The sequence below is a fragment of the Pseudophryne corroboree genome, chromosome 4 (assembly GCF_028390025.1).
Source record: "Pseudophryne corroboree isolate aPseCor3 chromosome 4, aPseCor3.hap2, whole genome shotgun sequence".
Taxonomy (NCBI): domain Eukaryota; kingdom Metazoa; phylum Chordata; class Amphibia; order Anura; family Myobatrachidae; genus Pseudophryne; species Pseudophryne corroboree.
In genome coordinates, this window is record NC_086447.1 from 709395346 (window position 1) to 709415358 (window position 20013).

A 20013-nucleotide genomic window follows, 5' to 3' on the forward strand; every position below is an offset into this window, starting at 1 on the left:
CAGATGTGAGAGGGGTAAGAGCAGCACAGATGGAAATAAATAGCATGGATGAGGAAGGCAGAGCAGCATGGATGAGGGGAATACAGTCCCATCAGAGGGGGTGAGTATTTTTACCTTCCCTTGGGGGGTGGCAGCTAGGCCTAATCCTTGGGTGGGTTGGATAGGGCAAATCCCCCCCCCCCAACAGTGACCCACAAAACTTACCTTCAGGATGTCAGCTACATGAAAGGGGTAAGAGTGGTGTGGATAGGGGGTAGATTAAGTAGCAAGTATGGGAAGGGAGACAGAGTGGTGCAGATGGGGGCAACGATGCAGATGGGTAGAAAACACTGGCACGGATGGGTAGAAAACTGGTGCAGATGGGAGACAAGACAGAGTGCCATGTATTGGAGGAGGCAGAGTGACGGGCAGAGTGACGTTGAAGAGGGAAACACTGAGCTGCACAGAGAGAAGGAAACGGTGGTACAGACAAGGCACAGGTGGGGAAAGACAGATGGTACAGATAAGTTAGTACAGACTAGCACAGATGGGAGAACACAGCAGTAGGGATTGGGGAAGACAGAGCAGCATGGGGGTATATAGGGGAAGTAAGTGTAGATGCATAGACCGTAGATGGGGTATTATAGTTTTAGCAATTAACCAAGATGTTTGAGTGAGAAAGATGTTGTAACAAGGTGGGATTGTTGTGGTGACCGAATGGGATGGTTGTGGGCACTGAGTGGGATGGGAGCACCACATAACTGCTCAGACCTTCAGTAGCATAGACTGCATGTGTGTATTCCAATGAGCACAGAAATCTGTGAATTAGCAGCTCCACCATTGGCCCTCATTCCGAGTTGTTCGCTCGCTAGCTGCTTTTAGCAGCATTGCACACGCTAAGCCGCCGCCCTCTGGGAGTGTATCTTAGCTTAGCAGAATTGCGAACGAAAGATTAGCAGAATTGCGATTAGAAATTTCTTAGCAGTTTCTGAGTAGCTCGAGACTTACTCAGCCATTGTGATCAGTTCAGTCAGTTTCGTTCCTGGTTTGACGTCACAAACACACCCAGCGTTCGCCCAGACACTCCCCCGTTTCTTCAGACACTCCCGCGTTTTTCCCAGAAACGCCAGCGTTTTTTCGCACACGACCAGAAAACGGCAAGTTTCTGCCTAGAAACACCCACTTCCTGTCAATCACAGTACGATCACCAGAACGAAGAAAAAACCTCGTTATGCCGTGAGTAAAATACCTAACTTTTGTGTTAAATAACTAACCGCATGCGCTCTGCGAACCTTGCGCATGCGCAGTAAGTGACTAATCGCAATATAGCGAAAATCGGCAAAGAGCGAACAACTCGGAATGACCACCATTGTGTGAGTGACAACAATCTCACTCTGTGAGAGTACTGAATCTGCACTTACCCACAGGGTGTGATGGCATACCATATCTGTATTGCGCAAGGAACACGTCCATTAAGGCGTCAGCTTTAATGATCGGAATTTCATTGCTTTTTGGAGTTTGAGTGGAAGAGTTACAACAGGTTTCTGAAATGCCAGATCATGTGTAAGAAACTTTAATGGGACATGTGAAACTATAAGGTTTTTTGTCTATGGAATTTCATCGCTGTTTTTCAATTTATTATTTTAATTCAGAAATGTAATATTTCACTGTAAGAATAAACATTTGGGTCCAAATGTAGTGGAGTGCGATTTTTCAGGTGTCTAATAAATTGCATCAAATGGCACATTTGTAAAGTGTGATCTTTTGCTAAAAGTTGCAAATGTAATAGGGTGCAAATTTGGGGATAAAAACGGGAGTCACATTTTTTTTATTAGAGAAAACATGAGGTTTTTAGTAATAAAAACATGCGTTTTTTAAGACAAGTTTTCATTTCTTTATGCACTAAGGTGGTCATTCCGAGTTGATCGCTCGCTAGCAGTTTTTAGCAGCCGTGAAAACGCTATGCCGCCGCCCACTGGCAGTGTATTTTAGCTTAGCAGAAGTACGAACGAAGGGATCGCAGAGCGGCTACAAAATATTTTTGTGCAGTTTCAAAGTAGCTTCAAGCCTACTCAGCGCTTGCGATCACTTCAGACCATTCAGTTCCAGATTTGACGTCACAAACACGCCCTGCGTTCGCCCAGCCACGCCTGCGTTTTTCAGAACACTCCCTGAAAACGATCAGTTGACACCCAGAAATGCCCTCTTCCTGCAATCACTCTGCGGCTGCCTGTGTGACTGAAAAGCATCGCTAGACCCTGTGTAAAACTACATAGTTTGTTGTAATAGTACGCCGTGCGTGCGCATTGCACCGCATATGCATACGCAGAAGTGCCCTTTTTTTGCCTCATCGCTGCACAGTGAACGAATGCAGCTAGCGATCAACTCGGAATGACCACCTAAGCCAGTAGGGTGCATAGGGGGTCATTCTGAGTTGATCGCTCGCTAGCTGTTTTTTGCAGGCATATGAATGCATAGTCACCGCCCACAGGGGAGTGTATTTCCACTTTGCAAGTGTGCAAACGCCTGTGCAGCCGAGCTCTGCAAAAACATTTTGTGCAGTTTCTGAGTAGGTCTGAACTTACTCAGCCCTTGCGATCAATTCAGCTTGTCCGGTCTCGGAATTGACGTCAGACACCTGACCTGCAAATGCTTAGTCACACCTGCGTTTTTCTAAACACTCCCAGAAAACAGTCAGTTGACACCCACAAACGCCTTCTTCCTGTCAATCTCCTTGCGATTGCCCATGTGAATGGATTCTTTGTTAAATCCATCGCCCAGCAACGAACTGCTTTGTACCCATATGCTGCACCTGCACATTGCGGTGCATACGCATGCGCAGTAGTGACCTAATCGCTGTGCTGTGAAAAATGTAATCATGCGATCAGGTCGGAATGACCCCCATAGATCAGTATGATCCGTGCATGCTTCTGTATGGAACAGTAGATAAATAGTTAAAAATAAAAAAATAAAACATGCAGGTCCTCCCCAAAAGCATAACCAGCCCGGGCTCTTTGAGCCGGTCCTGGTTTCAGAAATATGGGAAAAACTTGACATGGGGTTCCCAGTATTTCAACAACCAGCACCAGGCTTTTGAACTGGTCCTGGCTCCAAAAATATGGGGGACAAAAGTAGGGAGGTAATGCTGCAGTCAGGGGACACTTTTATACAGGTCCCTGTGGCCGCATCACTCACCCCAACCAGTCACCCCTGGCACAGGTTCCCTGGGGGAGTGGGCCCCCTTAAATAAGGTGCCACGCGTGTACATATGCGTGTGTGTGTGTCAGGTAACGCGCCTGTTCGTACATACGTACATACATGTGTGTCAGGTGCCACGTGTGTATGTAGTGTACGTGTGTGTGTGTGTCAGATGCTGCATGTGTACGTACGTTTGTGTCATGTGCTGCACGTGTACGTATGTACCTACATGTGTGTCAGGTGCCGAGCGTGTACGTTCACGTGTGTGTCAGGTACTGCGAACGTACGTACGTGTGTCAGGTGCCACGTGTGTTTACGTACGTACGTACGTACGTACGTACGTATGTACGTGTGTGTGAGTGTGTCAGGTGTCGCACGTGTGCGTATGTGTGCGTCAGGTGTCGCACAAGTAAGTGTGTGCGTGCGTCAGGTGCCGTGCATGTATGTACGTGTGTGTGTGGGTGTGGGTGTCAGATGCCGCACGTGTATGTACATGTGTGTGTGTCAGGAGCCGCGCATGTACATATATGTGTGTTAGGTGCCGCACATGTACGTACATAAATGTGTGTGTGTTTCAGGTGCCGCGCATGTACGTACATACGTGTGTGTGTTAGGTGCCGGGAATGTACGTATATACGTATGTGTGTGTCAGGAGCCGCACGTGTGCGTACGTGTGTGTGTGTGTGAGGTGCCGTGCATGTATACGTGTGTGTGTGAGGTAAAATCTTACAATACAGGTTGTCAGTTCCGCACCAACTTACACAGTATATGGATAAATTATACACAAATATACTCAACCAATATAAACAGCATTGTTTTAAACAATTTTGTAACACTTGACCATTGGTGGTGCTCCCAAATAACTTTTTGTAGATCAACTACAAGTATAAATGGGGAAAGAAAAGACAAAAAAAATATTTTTGGAAGCACTCTTCAAAATGAATTTATATAAACATGAACAAATTATGAATCCAGAGCAATTATGAATACACGATTCAACTAATATTCAGTTCACTTGTACAAAACCATCATTATTCCATCACTCTCTCATCTGGCTGACAGCAGTGCTGAAAAAAATATGCCAAATAAAGAAAATGGAAAAAGAAGTAGACTCTTTTTTGGGAGCACTCTACCTCAGAGGAACTATAGTATATCAATGTCTTATACTGGTAAAATCATGATTTTAATAGATTCTAAATAAAATATGTAGAATTGTCGGAGTTCAAAAAAGATGTATATGTGATTCAAGACTATTATGCAAAATATTTATATCAATTAAAGTAAATAATTAGCAAAAAATCGCTATAGTATAGTGTAAGCCGGAGAAGCTAAGATTCTCAAAAAAGGAAGAGAAGGAAATCACCTTTTAGTCTCAGAAGTGTCCGTCACATAGGTATATGACCATCATTCATACTGCAAAAATCCCAAATGGAAAAAAATGGTTGCAGAAAATTAAATCATAGGTCATGAGGGTCCGAGTACCTATCTGTGACTTAAAGATTGGGCAGCAAAACTTATTTGCAGTACCAGGATGTTCCAAGGTGGTCTCCCATCCGAGTACTAGTCCGGCCCTCCACTGCTTAGCTTCCAAGATCGGAAGAGATTGGGCATCTCCAGTGGGGTATGTCTGCAATTTCTTAAGCTAGCCCTTTCATTTGTCACCTTGATTTGGAAAAGGCATTGGTCATATTTTTAGCCAGAAAGAGGGACGGACACGCATATGCCAACCAGATTCAAAAGGTGCAGATTGGGTATAACAATTATATGGCAAGAAATTATTATGGCCATAAAAAAACAATCAGGGTAAATACTTCCTTGTTTATATTGTACTGTACACCAGTCATTGATGAATAGATAATAAACTCATTCTTGGTTGTACTGTCTAAATAAGACAGAAATACACTTAATTCTTCACCAAATAAGATCCAAAATTACTACAAAGATTCCTTTATAGTTAAATGGGTCATCATCTATATCTTTCTTACAACCAAAGATCCACCATTGGTATATGTATACCTGAGGTATACAGTTGAAAGTAAATGTTACAATAACAAGGTATTCCAAAAATGGTCTCCCATCCAAGCACCAACCCTGTGTATCACTATGCAGCAGTCACATTCAGATGCAGTTATGCACCATTAGTGGGATACGTCCACAATTGTATGCTTAACACTGATTGGTATAATTACCCTCAATTAGTGAGTAACCAGGTAGCTCATTAATGATTTCTGCAGAGATGGATTAGGTGCATTTGATACCTAGTATACAGATTTAAACCAGGTGTTGCTCAACACGATTTTAGATTTCAAAAAAGCATATGTTTTCACAATAAATAATAAATGGATGAGTAAACCATCTAGGTGTACCTCTACAGAATATGCAGTTGGTATTAATGCTGCAGCATGTAGTGTATTCTGTTGTGAGAGGAGTATGTGGTCAGAAATACAGCAGGTGTCAACCTACAGGGCAAAGAAATCATCAATCATTCTATAGTGATCAAAAAAAGCTTAACAGGCTTAATAATATACCAGCTTATAATAGCATTGCCACTAAACAGGAATGTGGCAGAAGACTATTAGCTAATCACCCTAGGTAAGGATACTGAGTGTATAAAAATGACAGATGCTGTTATATTTGAACCAGGTATTCTGGTGTTACATACGATACCAGGCTGTAGAGTTTTGATGTCCCCAGGTTTTCTGGTGCGGATGATGAAGGTATAGGTAGCGGGATGGATGCTGCTAATCCCCGCTACTCCTGCCCACAGTTGAGCTCCAGCGGGTGGGGGGAGTGCCGCTACCTCCCGCTGTGTGTGTCCGCAAGTGAGATCCAGACAGTAGGGGGTGATTCGGGCGGATACCTGTCACTGTTGTGCCCGTGATTGAGCTCCGGCAGGTGGATAGAGCCGCTAGCTTCCGCGGCTTCTGTGGTTGCCTGGTGACAGGCTCTAATGCTACGGCTTCTAGGTCGCGTGTGCGCACCACGTGACCATGGTCCTGACGTACGTTTCGCTGATAGGCTTGATCAATTATTAAGCCTGTTAAGCTTTTTTTGATCACTATAGAATGATTGATGATTTCTTTGCCCTGTAGGTTGACACCTGCTGTATTTCTGACCACATACTCCTCTCACAACAGAATACGCTACATGCTGCAGCATTAATACCAACTGCATATTCTGTAGAGGTACACCTAGATGGTTTACTCATCCATTTATTATTTATTGTGAAAACATATGCTTTTTTGAAATCTAAAATCGTGTTGAGCAACACCTGGTTTAAATCTGTATACTAGGTATCAAATGCACCTAATCCATCTCTGCAGAAATCATTAATGAGCTACCTGGTTACTCACTAATTGAGGGTAATTATACCAATCAGTGTTAAGCATACAATTGTGGACATATCCCACTAATGGTGCATAACTGCATCTGAATGTGACTGCTGCATAGTGATACACAGGGTTGGTGCTTGGATGGGAGACCATTTTTGGAATACCTTGTTATTGTAACATTTACTTTCAACTGTATACCTCAGGTATACATATACCAATGGTGGATCTTTGGTTGTAAGAAAGATATAGATGATGACCCATTTAACTATAAAGGAATCTTTGTAGTAATTTTGGATCTTATTTGGTGAAGAATTAAGTGTATTTCTGTCTTATTTAGACAGTACAACCAAGAATGAGTTTATTATCTATTCATCAATGACTGGTGTACAGTACAATATAAACAAGGAAGGATTTACCCTGATTGGTTTTTTATGGCCATAATAATTTCTTGCCATATAATTGTTATACCCAATCTGCACCTTTTGAATCTGGTTGGCATATGCGTGTCCGTTCCTCTTTCTGGCTAAAAATATGACCAATGCCTTTTCCAAATCAAGGTGACAAATGAAAGGGCTAGCTTAAGAAATTGCGGACGTACCCCACTGGAGATGCCCAATCTCTTCCGATCTTGGAAGCTAAGCAGTGGAGGGCCGGACTAGTACTCGGATGAGAGACCACCTTGGAACATCCTGGTACTGCAAATAAATTTTGCTGCCCAATCTTAAAGTCACAGATAGGTACTCGGACCCTCATGACCTATGATTTAATTTTCTGCAACCATTTTTTCCATTTGGGATTTTTGCAGTATGAATGATGGTCATATACCTATGTGACGGACACTTCTGAGACTAAAAGGTGATTTCCTTCTCTTCCTTTTTTGAGAATCTTAGCTTCTCCGGCTTACACTATACTATAGCGATTTTTTGCTAATTATTTACTTTAATTGAAATAAATATTTTGCATAATAGTCTTGAATCACATATACATCTTTTTTGAACTCCGACAATTCTACATATTTTATTTAGAATCTATTAAAATCATGATTTTACCAGTATAAGACATTGATATACTATAGTTCCTCTGAGGTAGAGTGCTCCCAAAAAAGAGTCTACTTATTTTTCCATTTTCTTTATTTGGCATATTTTTTTCAACATATTTCTGACTCATGGGAGCACCACTGAATGGTAACTAAATATTGTGCATCTGAAAAGATACAATATCTTTCTATATGCACAGTTACCGTAATCTGAAGCAATTCTATAATACAAATTTCAGTTTCTCAGAGGACTTTACTCAGATTTCTATTCATACAAAAATTATTGTCAGACCAGTGCGGTTCCCAAAAACCCTTCTCTCGAATATTGACAGCAGTGCTGATAAGAGCTCAGCTCCTTTCAGCGTACATTTTGCTGTTACAACAGAAAGCAGAAGTGTCTATCTTCCTTCACAAATCTAAGAAAGGACCAGTACTATCATAACTCTCAGTGGTCAATTTCCTATTATCTTGCCTCTCTTTTCCAACACTCTCTCATCTGGAAGAGCCCAGGGACCAACAATCTACCCCTTGGCCCCAGGCCCAGTACAGACAGCAGAAGGTTCTCTCTTCCTTCTTGCATCATATTCAATATCTGCCCATGGTTACATTATCCTTAACCTGCCCGATCCTGATCAATTTCGGAAGCTGATAGGATAGACCTGGTCAGTACTTGGATGGGAGACCACCTAGGAATACTGGGTACTGTGGGCCTCATTTGGATGATCACTTTATTCACTCTTACTTGGATCACAGGTTGAACATAAAGCGCTCTTGATATAGCATCCTGACACTTAACCCTATATTTTCACCACCTTTCATCTTGAACCCAGAAATATCGGTAAATTCAAGATTTTTAAACTTGGACAAGATAGTCTTTAATTTAATATACAGACAGAATAAATGTTATGTTTTAGATGACTCACCAGTACACTGTTTACTTCAAATTAATAATTTGTTCATGTTTATATAAATTCATTTTGAAGAGTGCTTCCAAAAAATATTTTTTGTTGTCTTTTCTTTCCCCATTTGCACACGGATAATCCCTTCCCCCAACTGGAACATTACCGAAAGTGTGGGGAGCCAATAAAGAACACCACCCACAAAGCTGGGAGAGCGGGCCCCCCAACTTCCCCCCCACTGGAGCGTTACTTACTTAGAAGAGCGTGGAACACTCTGACACAGTGCTGGCTCAGCCACTTCAGCACTGCAGTGGCGGACTCTGGTACAGTGTCTCACGTGATTTGCCATCAGTATCCCACGAGACACTATACCAAAGATGGCTGCTGCAGCGCTGAAGGGACTGAAATGGCGCTATGTGAGAGTGCTCCACTGGTTCCTGTTTGTAGTGAGTAGCTCCTCGGCAGCCGCTGTTAAGGATCAGCTGAGCCACCGAGGAGGAAATAGTGCCAAAGGACTGTGTGTGGGGGCCACCAATGGCACACAGCAGTAGGGGGGGCAGGCACACAGCACAGAGGGGAGGAACGGGGGAGCCAAGAATATAGCGGGAGGGGGGGAGCCGAGCATACAGCGGGAGGGGGGGTGAGCTGGGCACACAGTGGGAGGGGGGAACTGGGCACACAGTGGAAGGGGAAGCTGGGCACACGGGGGGAAGGCTGTCAGAACTCACCCAGCACTGCGCTGATGGGGATGTCTCCTCCCGAGTCTTGATTTTCTCCATGGCGCAGGGTCGGCTATCTACTCCCACTTCAGGCACCGCACTGTGCTCACATCCTCATACCCAGGGAACCGCTGGCTGTCCTGTAAAGGACAGAGTATGTGGTGTAAAGGACAGAGTATGATTACCGATTAGTAAAAGAAAACAAATACTGAGCAACATCCCCAAACAGGTAATTTCAACTATAAACTTGTCATTTATTTTGCACGCTCTTGACATGGCTACTAATAACAAATGCACAGACAAAATTCTTAAAGCTATGCGTGCAAATGCTAGGAGCTTAGGAGACAAAATTCCAGAGCTAATTGCAATAATGACAAGGGATAACCTGGATTTTGTGGCAATATAAGAATCATGACTGGGACTTAGCTATACCAGGATACAATTTATTTAGGAAAGATAGAATAGGAAGAATAGGAGGAGGGGTAGCAATATATGTGAAAAAAAGCATAAATGCTACTTTAATACAAAATATTGAAGCCAAAACTGAGGCCCTTTGGGTCACCATAGAAACTGGGAAGAAGGACATTATTCGCATTGGGGTGATCTATAGACCACCAGGCCAGGGGCAGGATTTGGACAGGAACCTATTGTTGGACATCTCTAAGGGAGAAGTCATAATCATGGGAGACTTTAATTTACCTGATGTAAATTGGGAGGGGTCTTTTGCAAGTTCAGCTACAAGTGGCAAATTTTTACATTCCTTACAGGGAGCATCTCTCAAGCAATTGGTGAGGGAGCCCACTCGCAAAGACTCAATATTAGATCTAATTCTTACAAATGGTGATAGGATATCTGATAAATATGTGGGTGAGCACCTGGGATCCAGTGATCATCAAGCAGTATGGTTTAGTATAAAGACAGGATCCAACTCCTGTCACACAAAAACAAAGGTGTTGGATTTTAGAAATGCTGACTTTGCAAAAATCAGGAGATGTTTAAGTGATTCATTGGCAGACTGAAGGAACTTGGAAGGAGTGCAGGAGAGGTGGAAAAAACTGAAAAATGCAATGCTAAGTGCAACAGACCTTTGTATCAAAATGGTTAGGAAAAGCACCAGGAAAAGGAAGCCAGTGTGGTTCACAAAAGAAGTATCAACTAGTGTGAAAGCAAAAAAGATGGCTTTTAGGAAATACAAACAGACTCAAAATAATAACGACAAAGAGGTGTATCTGGACAGACGGAAGGATGCTAAGAAAGTGATCAGACGTGCAAAGGCAGAAGCTGAGGAGAAAATGGCCCAGTCAGTAGATAAAGGGGGCAAAACTTTTTTTAAGTTGATAAAGCTAAATATTTATCTTATATAATACCCTTTATGAGGTCTAAGAACACTGTACGCTATCTACGTATGAAGTACCGTAAGGGTACGCACGTTGCGTAACAATCGCTTAGCCGTAGTCGAGACGCTCAAGCGTCACGTTCGCTCACGGCCAAGAGATCACAGGCAGGCACGCTATTGGCTGCCAACTAACTTAATGATTCGCTATAGCGTAGCGGACGCTCGGGACCACGAGGAGATCACCAGCGGCGCTGACGCTCACAATGTTAAACCTTTGTATCTAAACCATAAACAGTGTATTGTGCAGTAAAACCTTAGTGTAATGATCGAGTGTAAATGCAACACAGTATAACCTTATTACCTTTAAAGCTGTTCTAGCGTCACCGACGCTCTGAGAATACTTAACACTATAAGAAATACACAGATACCTGGGCTTAGGGTCCAACGCCTAATATATATATATTATGAATGATATACTTGCAAAAGAATTAATACAAATACAAATCATACACTACAATATAACATAGACTACCTAACCAGATAACTACACAGGAAATACAATACAATTACTATTTAAGGGAAAATAAGAGAGAAAGAGGAGAAGAGAGAGAGAGAGAGAGAGAAATTGGCCCACAATAACAAGAAGATCAATATAGTTGCGGAGAAAAACTTACGCACAAAGAAAACGATCGCATGCGCCTCTGGACATCCAGCTCCCGATTTTCAGCAATGATAACCGTTGAAGAGTGAGAGCTGGATGTGATCGGCCTGTCTATTTATGCCCCACACACAATGCAATTCAATGGTCCCTACAATCTCATTGTTCATTGGACACAGGAATTCCTCCTCGCATTATAACAAAAGGTCATAGGTTGATTCATACAGGTGGGCCGTGACTATTTCCAACAGCTCAGGTGGGAGGGAAACTGGGTTTCCCGCCGCATGGATAAGTAAGTGCAAATACAGTAAATGTTCATAAACTTCTTATGTCCATAACTATTCGCACGAGCGATTAATCTGCTTCAAACCAACACCGGAATATTGCTATTTAAATACTCTTCCGATGGGTACCAAACACCACTGTATTACTCCTGTCTGACCCTTCGTATCAAACAAAGAGGGATTTCTCTGTTCACGAACATTCTATATTAACCAAACTTTCAGAATCTATCAAAGGGACCATGATCTACAAAATACATTATATAGTGAAAATATGTAACGATTGAGTCGCACGCTACGATCACATAAACTCTACCGTAAATACGCATACCGTACGCATGCGCAGCACGGACCTGTGTGAGGTGCAAATATGGTAGTGTGCATAGAGATATTTTTCTGACTTTGACAGTCCACCCTTTGGCAGTCAACAATAACTGCCACCTTCTAAAACATTTCAAAAAGAGAAAAATATATGTCAGGGGTTAATACATTTACATGGTTGGGTAGGGGAGGAGAGGAGAAGGTAGGAAAAGGGTATGACCTAGTGAGATAGCAGAAGTATGTGTGTATGAATCCGTGCTTGGGGGTCATGTATCATCGTGCCGTACGTGTTTTAAATCAAGCTTCGAGGTATTGCGAAGTATACATTTGAATTCCTTCTTATCCCGTGGTACGGGTCTGTGGATGGGCTGTCAAACTTTACCGAGCTCTTTTCGGCTTGGGTTGTAACAAAATGGGTGAGCACATTTTAGTTGATGATACATGAATTGGGGGAGATATGTGATTGCTGCTATCTGTGCCTGTATTCCCTATCGACTATGTGTGTCATTACCTGAGGGTTGTAGAAATGAAGAAAAGACATAATTACGGTAAATGCGGTGGTATTCTATGTCAGGTAAATGTACATTCGTCGATTGAGGTCTTGTTTGGTGTCTGTTGAATGCAGTCTTCTTTGTGCTTTTGCCCATAAGGTGCGAGCAAAAGCTGTCAATGTCCATAGATTTACAAAAGTGTTGGGCTAGCGTAATTTTAAAATTTCTAGGGAAACTGGGGATCCATGGCATAGTTCATCAAAAATCTGTGTATCAGGTTGTCAAAACTTCTTCTTTAATCCATCTGTTGTCTGTATATCGGCTCATCAAATTCCTCGTCCAAGTGGGTCTTTTTACCTTGGAGGAAACGGAAAAACAGGTGAAAGAAACGGACCGTAGAAATCGCATTTTCATCACATCATTGTTTCTACATTTGGGTCATAAATCAAGTCCATTGGAATTACAGTTTCCTCACTCCTTAAACTCATTACCCTAGTACGACGATTGCACTTCATTAAAGCCTGACCGCATCTAAATATCAAGCCAATCGTTATGATAACACCTAAGATACATAGGAGAAACTTCCCAACATCCATTATGACTCCTTGAGCCCAGTCTCCTAAACCAGAGAACCAATTTCGCGGGTTCAACCATGACACCCAACCAGTCAGCTCATTACCTACAGCAGCAAGAGTGAGATTGTGTCTCCTGCGAAATTCCCACTTCAGTTGGAGAATATCGTCCATCTTTTGGTCTATGACCTCGACCGGGTCCTCGGTGCTATTCGTAATATATGTGCAACATTTCACGCCGTATTGTGTTGCCAGTGTGACACAATATCCGCCTGTCACTGCTGTGAGGTAATTAAGAACCATTCTATGCTGTACCAGTTCTGTTTTATAAGCTTGAAGTTCCCTTCCAGTATACCTAAACGTGTCATCATACATTTCAGTGATATTATCTAACAAATTGGCGAGCGCAGAAATGTATTTATAATTCAACACTCCTCTAGCGGTGCGAGTGATGTCTAACGCGATTAGAAACTGAATCCCGGTGGATTCATGGATCATGTCAGAGGCCGGATGCTCTGTTCTTTCTATCAGGTGCCGTTTAACTACGTGTTCGTAATGGGTGTGAGTATAAGGAGTTTGGGCAACACGGTGTATGTCTTTCATTTTGTCATGTGATACAGTCATTACTTCAGGCAGTACTTTTCAAATATAACACAATCCTTCAGAGTTTGGGGCAAGCCACTTATACGCCTTTCTCCCGCATTTGAAATATGAATCATTGGGGAGAACATATGGGACGGAGTAGGACATAACCATATTACACACCTTCCATGTGAAATCTCCTAACCCTAATTCTTCCATCTGCTTAGTACACGTATCAGGTTGTACGATATGTGCACAGTATCCTGGTGATACCTCTCCAACTCTCGTAATCCTATTTCCTAAGGTATACCTATACCGGAAAGATTTTCCTCTACTGGCTATGTGGCGTATAAGCTCTGTATCTGTAGGCATTCTATCTGCTCTATGTGAAAAGGTCATGGTTTGATTACTCCATGACACTTCCCAATTTCCCGGCTTTCGGGGATTGGAGATGTTAAAACATAATAGGGACCTATCCACATGGTATTGGTGGAGCTTCAAACTAGGAGGGCTGGAGATATTAAACCTCCTGTCCACCGGTCTCCCACCACTTACCTCAAGTACCTCCCCTAACGTTAAAGGAAATGGTACTAGCCCTGATTTGCTATGACCTTGAGGTACTTGAGAGCATACCCAACAATCTGTTTTATTTAACACACTACCCACTAAGGAGTGATAGTCACTCAATGGATGCCGGTCCATATGGATATTAAAACTGGATTGGCATTTCTTTATGCACCCATCCTCAATGACATTGTTACAAAGCCGACAGATACAGTTTTCTTCAACTAACAATCCTTCACAATTCCTTCTATGGTCAATGCTATCGGATCGTTTTCTGATACTCGCCTTTGCTTGTTGATTATGTTGTTCTTGGAAAACTACGCCTCCATCTCTGTCATCAGAACCCATTCCAGAACCTCTCTCGACCTCCATGGTACTCTCGCCGGAACAGACTGCTCTGGTCAACATCATGGTCAACAGGAAAATCCGGATCACAGTCTCTTGGGGCAAGTCCATCTTGTAGGAGGAAACGGAGAAGAATGAGAAGGGGGAAAAAAATAATTTGAGGGAGAGGGGATGGGAAGTTGGAGAAAAACAATAAAAGGGAACAGGGGATCGACAACTGCTTTTAGTCTTGTGATTTGCAATGCTCAGGCGCCGCCTCAATCCTCCTAGAACAGACACTCCAGTGATACAACCTCTACCGTCTGTTCCTTATCACGGGGCCTCTCTGGATCAGCAACCTTTTTACAGTGGGACGAATGAACCCAAGTTTCTCTCTCAGCAACCTTCAATGCTGTAGTGCTAGTCAAAAGGACCTGGTATGGTCCTTCCCATCTGTCAATAAGGCAACCTGAGCGTAGAAAATTCCGTATCATTACATAATCCCCAGGTTCAATGTCATGACAATTACTATCTGGTAAATCAGGAATCACTAACTTCAGATTATCATTTTGATTCCTTAACTGTTTACTCATGTTAATCAAGTATTTTACAGTCACTTCATTGTTACACTTCAAATCATCCTGAGGGTTAATCATACCATGCGGTTGTCGACCAAACAAGATTTCAAAGGGAGACAGATTAAGAGGGGACCTGGGAGTGGTTCTGATGCTGTACAGTACAATGGGTAAAGCTTCTGGCCATGTCAATCCTGTCTCTGCCATCACTTTACTCAGTTTATTTTTAATAGTGCTGTTCACTCTTTCCACTTTCGCACTCGCCTGTGGACGGTATGGAGTGTGCAGCTTGCTATCAATTCCCATCAATTTACACATTCCTTGAAAGACATCACCTGTAAAATGGGTACCCCTATCACTTTCGATAATTCTAGGGATACCATATCTACATACAAATTCCTGCACAATTTTCTTAGCAGTAAACATAGCGGTATTCGTGGCCGCAGGAAATGCTTCGACCCAATTTGAAAAAACATCTATACAAACAAGTACATATTTCAAATTTCGACAAGGGGGTAATTGAATAAAGTCAATCTGTATTACCTGGAAAGGGCCGCCGGCAGGTGGGATATGAGATGGTTCTGTAGGTATTGCTTTTCCGATGTTCTTTCTCAGACAGGTAAGGCATGACATTGCCCTTTTACTCGCATGAGATGAAAATCCTGGGGCACACCAATATGCTCTTACCAACTTGCACATCCCTTCCTTGCCCAGATGAGTCAGCCCGTGGGCTGCCTCAGCTAAACATGGAAGGTATGCTCTGGGGGCCACTGGTTTACCGTGTCCATCCGTCCAGAGTCCTGAGGACTCCTGGCCATATCCTTTTGCCTTCCAGACTGCCTTTTCCTGTGTGGAACACAAATTTTGCATCTCACACAACTTCTGTGTGTTGATGGTATTAAATACCATCAGTTGTGTGGTGTCTGTCTGTCTGGGGGTAGCAGCTGCTAATTTAGCCGCTTCGTCTGCTCGGCTGTTACCAAGTGATACTGGGTCTTGGCTATATGTGTGTGCTTTACATTTGATAACAGCCACTCTGTCGGGTTCCTGTATCGCTGTTAGAAGCCTTTTTATGTGAGCTGCATGCGCTACCGGTGTACCAGCTGCCGTCATGAAATTTCTGAGGCGCCATAGGGCTCCGAAATCATGGACTACCCCGAATGCGTATCTAGAATCGGTGTAGATATTGGCTGATTTGCCCTTAGCCAATTCACATGCTCTGGTTAGGGCGACCAGTTCAGCAACCTGGGCTGAGTGAGGTGGGCCTAGCGGTTCCGCTTCTATGGTGCCTTGGTCATCTACGACTGCGTATCCAGTACACAAGTCTCCCGAGTCTGACTGTCTATGACAACTACCGTCCGTGTAGAACGTAAGTTCTACATCTTCCAGTGGGTTGTCACTGATGTCAGGCCTTGCGGTAAAATTTTGGGTCAAATATTCCATACAATCATGTGTGTCTTCCTTTGTATTAAATTCTCCTTCCCCACCACTCTCATCCTCCACCCTTTGTGCCTGTCCAGGCACACCTGGGAGATATGTTGCAGGATTTAATGCACTGCATCTCCTTATGGTGATGTTTACGGGGGCCATTAGTGCCAATTCCCATCTTGTAAACCGCGCTGAGGAGACGTGTCTGGTTTGGGCAGAATTTAACAAGGCTGACACTGCATGTGGTGTATGAATTGTGAGGTTGTGACCTAGCACGACGTCTTCGCTTTTCGTTACTAGCAATGCTATCGCAGCAACGCTTCGCAAGCATGTGGGGAGGGATCGCGCTACCGTATCTAGCTGAGCGCTGTAATATGCTACCGGCCTGCTGGCATCACCGTGCTTTTGGGTTAGTACGCCTGCCGCGCAACCAGCACTTTCTGTTCCGTATAGTTCAAAGGGTTTCCCATAGTCTGGCATACCCAATGCTGGTGCCTGCGTTAGGCACTGTTTAAGTCTCTCAAATGCTGTCTCAGACTCGTCTGTATGCGAAATCCGATCAGGTTTGTTTGAGGAGACCATTTCCTGCAAGGGTAACGCTAGAATGGAAAACCCTGGGATCCAGTTACGGCAATACCCACACATTCCTAAAAATGTTCTGATCTGTTGCTGGGTTTGTGGCAGAGTCATGTCTCTAATTGCTTGAATTCTATCAGCGGTCAGGTGTCTCAGTCCTTGTGTTAGACAGTGTCCCAAATATTTTACCTTAGTTTGGCATAATTGCAACTTGTCTTTGGAAACCTTGTGTCCTGTGTCTGAAAGATGAAACAGGAGCTGTTTCGTATCCTTCAGGGATGCTTCCAATGAATCAGAACACAGTAGTAGATCATCCACGTACTGTATTAATACTGATCCACTCACTGGTTGGAAAGACTGTAAACAATCATGCAAAGCCTGAGAAAATATACTTGGACTATCTATGAATCCTTGTGGTAATCGAGTCCATGTGTATTGGACTCCTCTGTATGTAAATGCAAACAAATATTGACTGTCAGGGTGCAGAGGTACCGAAAAGAAAGCGGAGCAGAGGTCAATAACAGTGAAAAATTTCGCAGTGGGAGGGATTTGCATTAGGATGACAGCTGGATTTGGCACTACGGGGAACTGACTCTCAACTATTTTGTTAATCCCCCTTAGATCCTGCACTAGCCGGTAACCCCTCCCCCCACTCTTTTTAACAGGGAAGATGGGACTATTGGCAGTGCTGGACGTTCTTACCAGAATGCCCTGTTGTAGCAAGCGCTCTATTACGGGATACACTCCTAACTCCACCTCTGGCTTCAGAGGGTACTGTGGGATTTTTGGAGCTATCCTACCATCTTTTACTTGTACAACTACCGGAGCTACGTTTGCCATTAATCCAGTGTCCTGTCCATCTTTAGTCCAAAGTGACTCTGGTATCTGAGATGTCATTTCTTCTACTTGGGAGGGAGTCCTATTTGTCATAATGGTATGTGACATTACTTTTGACGGGGAGTCTAACATGTCTCGCACTTCCTGAGCGTGATTCTCAGGTATGTCCAAGAATACACCTTCAGGAGTACAATAAATGACGCACCCCATTTTACACAGTAAGTCTCTTCCCAGGAGATTAGTCGGTGCCGATGCAGCCAGCAAAAAGGAATGCTTGGTATGTAAAGGCCCTATTGTAATCTCGGCTGGTTTGCTAACAGGGTAGTGCTGGACTACTCCCGTTACCCCTATGGCTGGAATTGTCTTACCAGTGGTTCTCATGCCCACTGTCGAATTTATCACTGATTTGGCCGCCCCTGTGTCTACAAGAAAGTTTAATGATTTACCAGCTACATTGATTGCAATTTCTGGCTCACTTCCAAGGCTTGCAATCAATTTTACTGGCTGCAGATTACAGGTATGGCCACACCCCTATTGGGTATGGTGACCTCCCTGAATCCCGCTGGCAGCAACTACTTGTGATGGAGTTAATTGGGAGCTACCAGAGGCTTGCCAGTCTCTGTTCGGGGGGTATCTTTTTGTTTCCCCTGCATGTGGCTCATAACTCCGTTTCTGCGGACCCTGCTCCCAATGTCGTGTGTCGTGTCGTTGTCTAGGGGGTTGGTATGAGTTTCGTGAATTCTTCACTCTACAATCTCGTGCCATGTGTCCCTGTTTATGACAAGAATAACAAGTAACCACATTTGACTTACCCACAGGGTTTGGTGATATAAACAAAGGCTGCCTTGTGGTCAGGGCCTGTATACTTACTGCCATTAACTTATCACCTTGTTGTTCCCTGTGTCTGGTGATGTTCCTATCGTGATCAATAGCATCCTCTCTCAAAGTAGCCACAGACAGACCTCGCCAACATGGTTGTGTGGTCTGTACCCTAGTCTTCAATGATTCTTTTAAACCATCCATCAGTACCGATACTGCTACTTCTCGATGGTTTATGTTTGTTTTAATGTCCTCTATGCCTGTGTATTTTGCCATTTCTGATAATGCTCTGTGAAAATACTCTGCAGCTGTTTCTGACTCCTTCTGTTTAATGGAGAATATTTTGTTCCATTTAACTACGGCTGGGAAATACTCCTTTAACTGTAAACTTATTCTTTTTACATTGTCTTTGTTGTACACATCTGTAAGAGGTACATCTTGATCTAATCCACAGTCAGCTAAAAATTGAGCTGCGTCAACATTGGAGGGTAAACATGCTCTCAGCAATATCTGCCAGTCTTTGTTGTTGGGCTCTACAGTGTTACCTAGATCTCTGATGTATTTTTGGCTGGCAACTAAGTCTTTTCTAGGGTCAGGGAATTCCGACACTATGGTCCTTAATTCCATTCGGGAAAATGGGCTGTACATGGCAATGTTCCTAACAGGAGTGACTCCTGAAGTGTCTGTTTTCCCATTTGGAACTACTATTACCTTAACAGGATTAACCCTAACAACCTCATTCTGTGTAGATTCTACAGGCTGTGGTGAAATAGTTTCAGCATAGTGTATGGTGCCGTACTTACCCGTTGATACGACCTCACCTATCCCTCCGCTAGGGGCCTTTGTTACTAATCTCGGGGGTGGAGCTGTGCCTACTGTGGTCTCTGCTATGGTGGCTGCTAGAGAGAGCGCTGAAATTGTTGCCGATTCGTCCTCTTGATCACACTCCTGAGGAAAGTTCAAAACAGGGTACAACTTGCACGGGTTAATACTTGCATTGGTTAATTGGTTAACATTATCTTTAACATTAATACAGTTGCTAAGTGTTTGTGTGTTACACCTTAGTGCGTCATTCTCCGCAACCAATTTCTCTCCTGATATGTATGGTGGCGGTGGGGCCGTGGCTATCAGTTTTCTGATTGAGCCAGATCCCGCCGCCTGAGCCAATCCTCTCTGTATGTCACCCTCCTGTTGCCACAACTGCAAGTAATCATAATGCTTGATTCGTCTCTTTGCTGATTTAATGAGACATATCCTTCTCCTTAAATTCGTTAACACTTCTGTGCTGAAGCTACCTACTCTTGGGAATTTCTCCCCGTCATGTACCGTCATTCTCTCCCATTCATCACATAAAGCTTCTGTGTGACTTCCGTATTTCTCACACATTACGTACCTTGCCGACCCGACTGGTCGGTTCACTGAATCAACCCGAACCGAGGTTGATCGCCCCCTACCTGAACAAGTGGCCCCCATAGTTCGAAGGTGT

At 43.5% G+C, this 20013-nt stretch overlaps 2 pseudogenes; one reads left to right on the top strand and one right to left on the bottom strand.

Annotated features, from left to right (window-relative positions):
* Positions 1–4692: 4692 nt before the first annotated feature.
* Positions 4693–4812, bottom strand: LOC134913153 (5S ribosomal RNA; annotated as a pseudogene).
* Positions 4813–7093: 2281 nt separating this feature from the next.
* Positions 7094–7213, top strand: LOC134912332 (5S ribosomal RNA; annotated as a pseudogene).
* The last annotated feature ends 12800 nt before the right edge of the window (positions 7214–20013 follow it).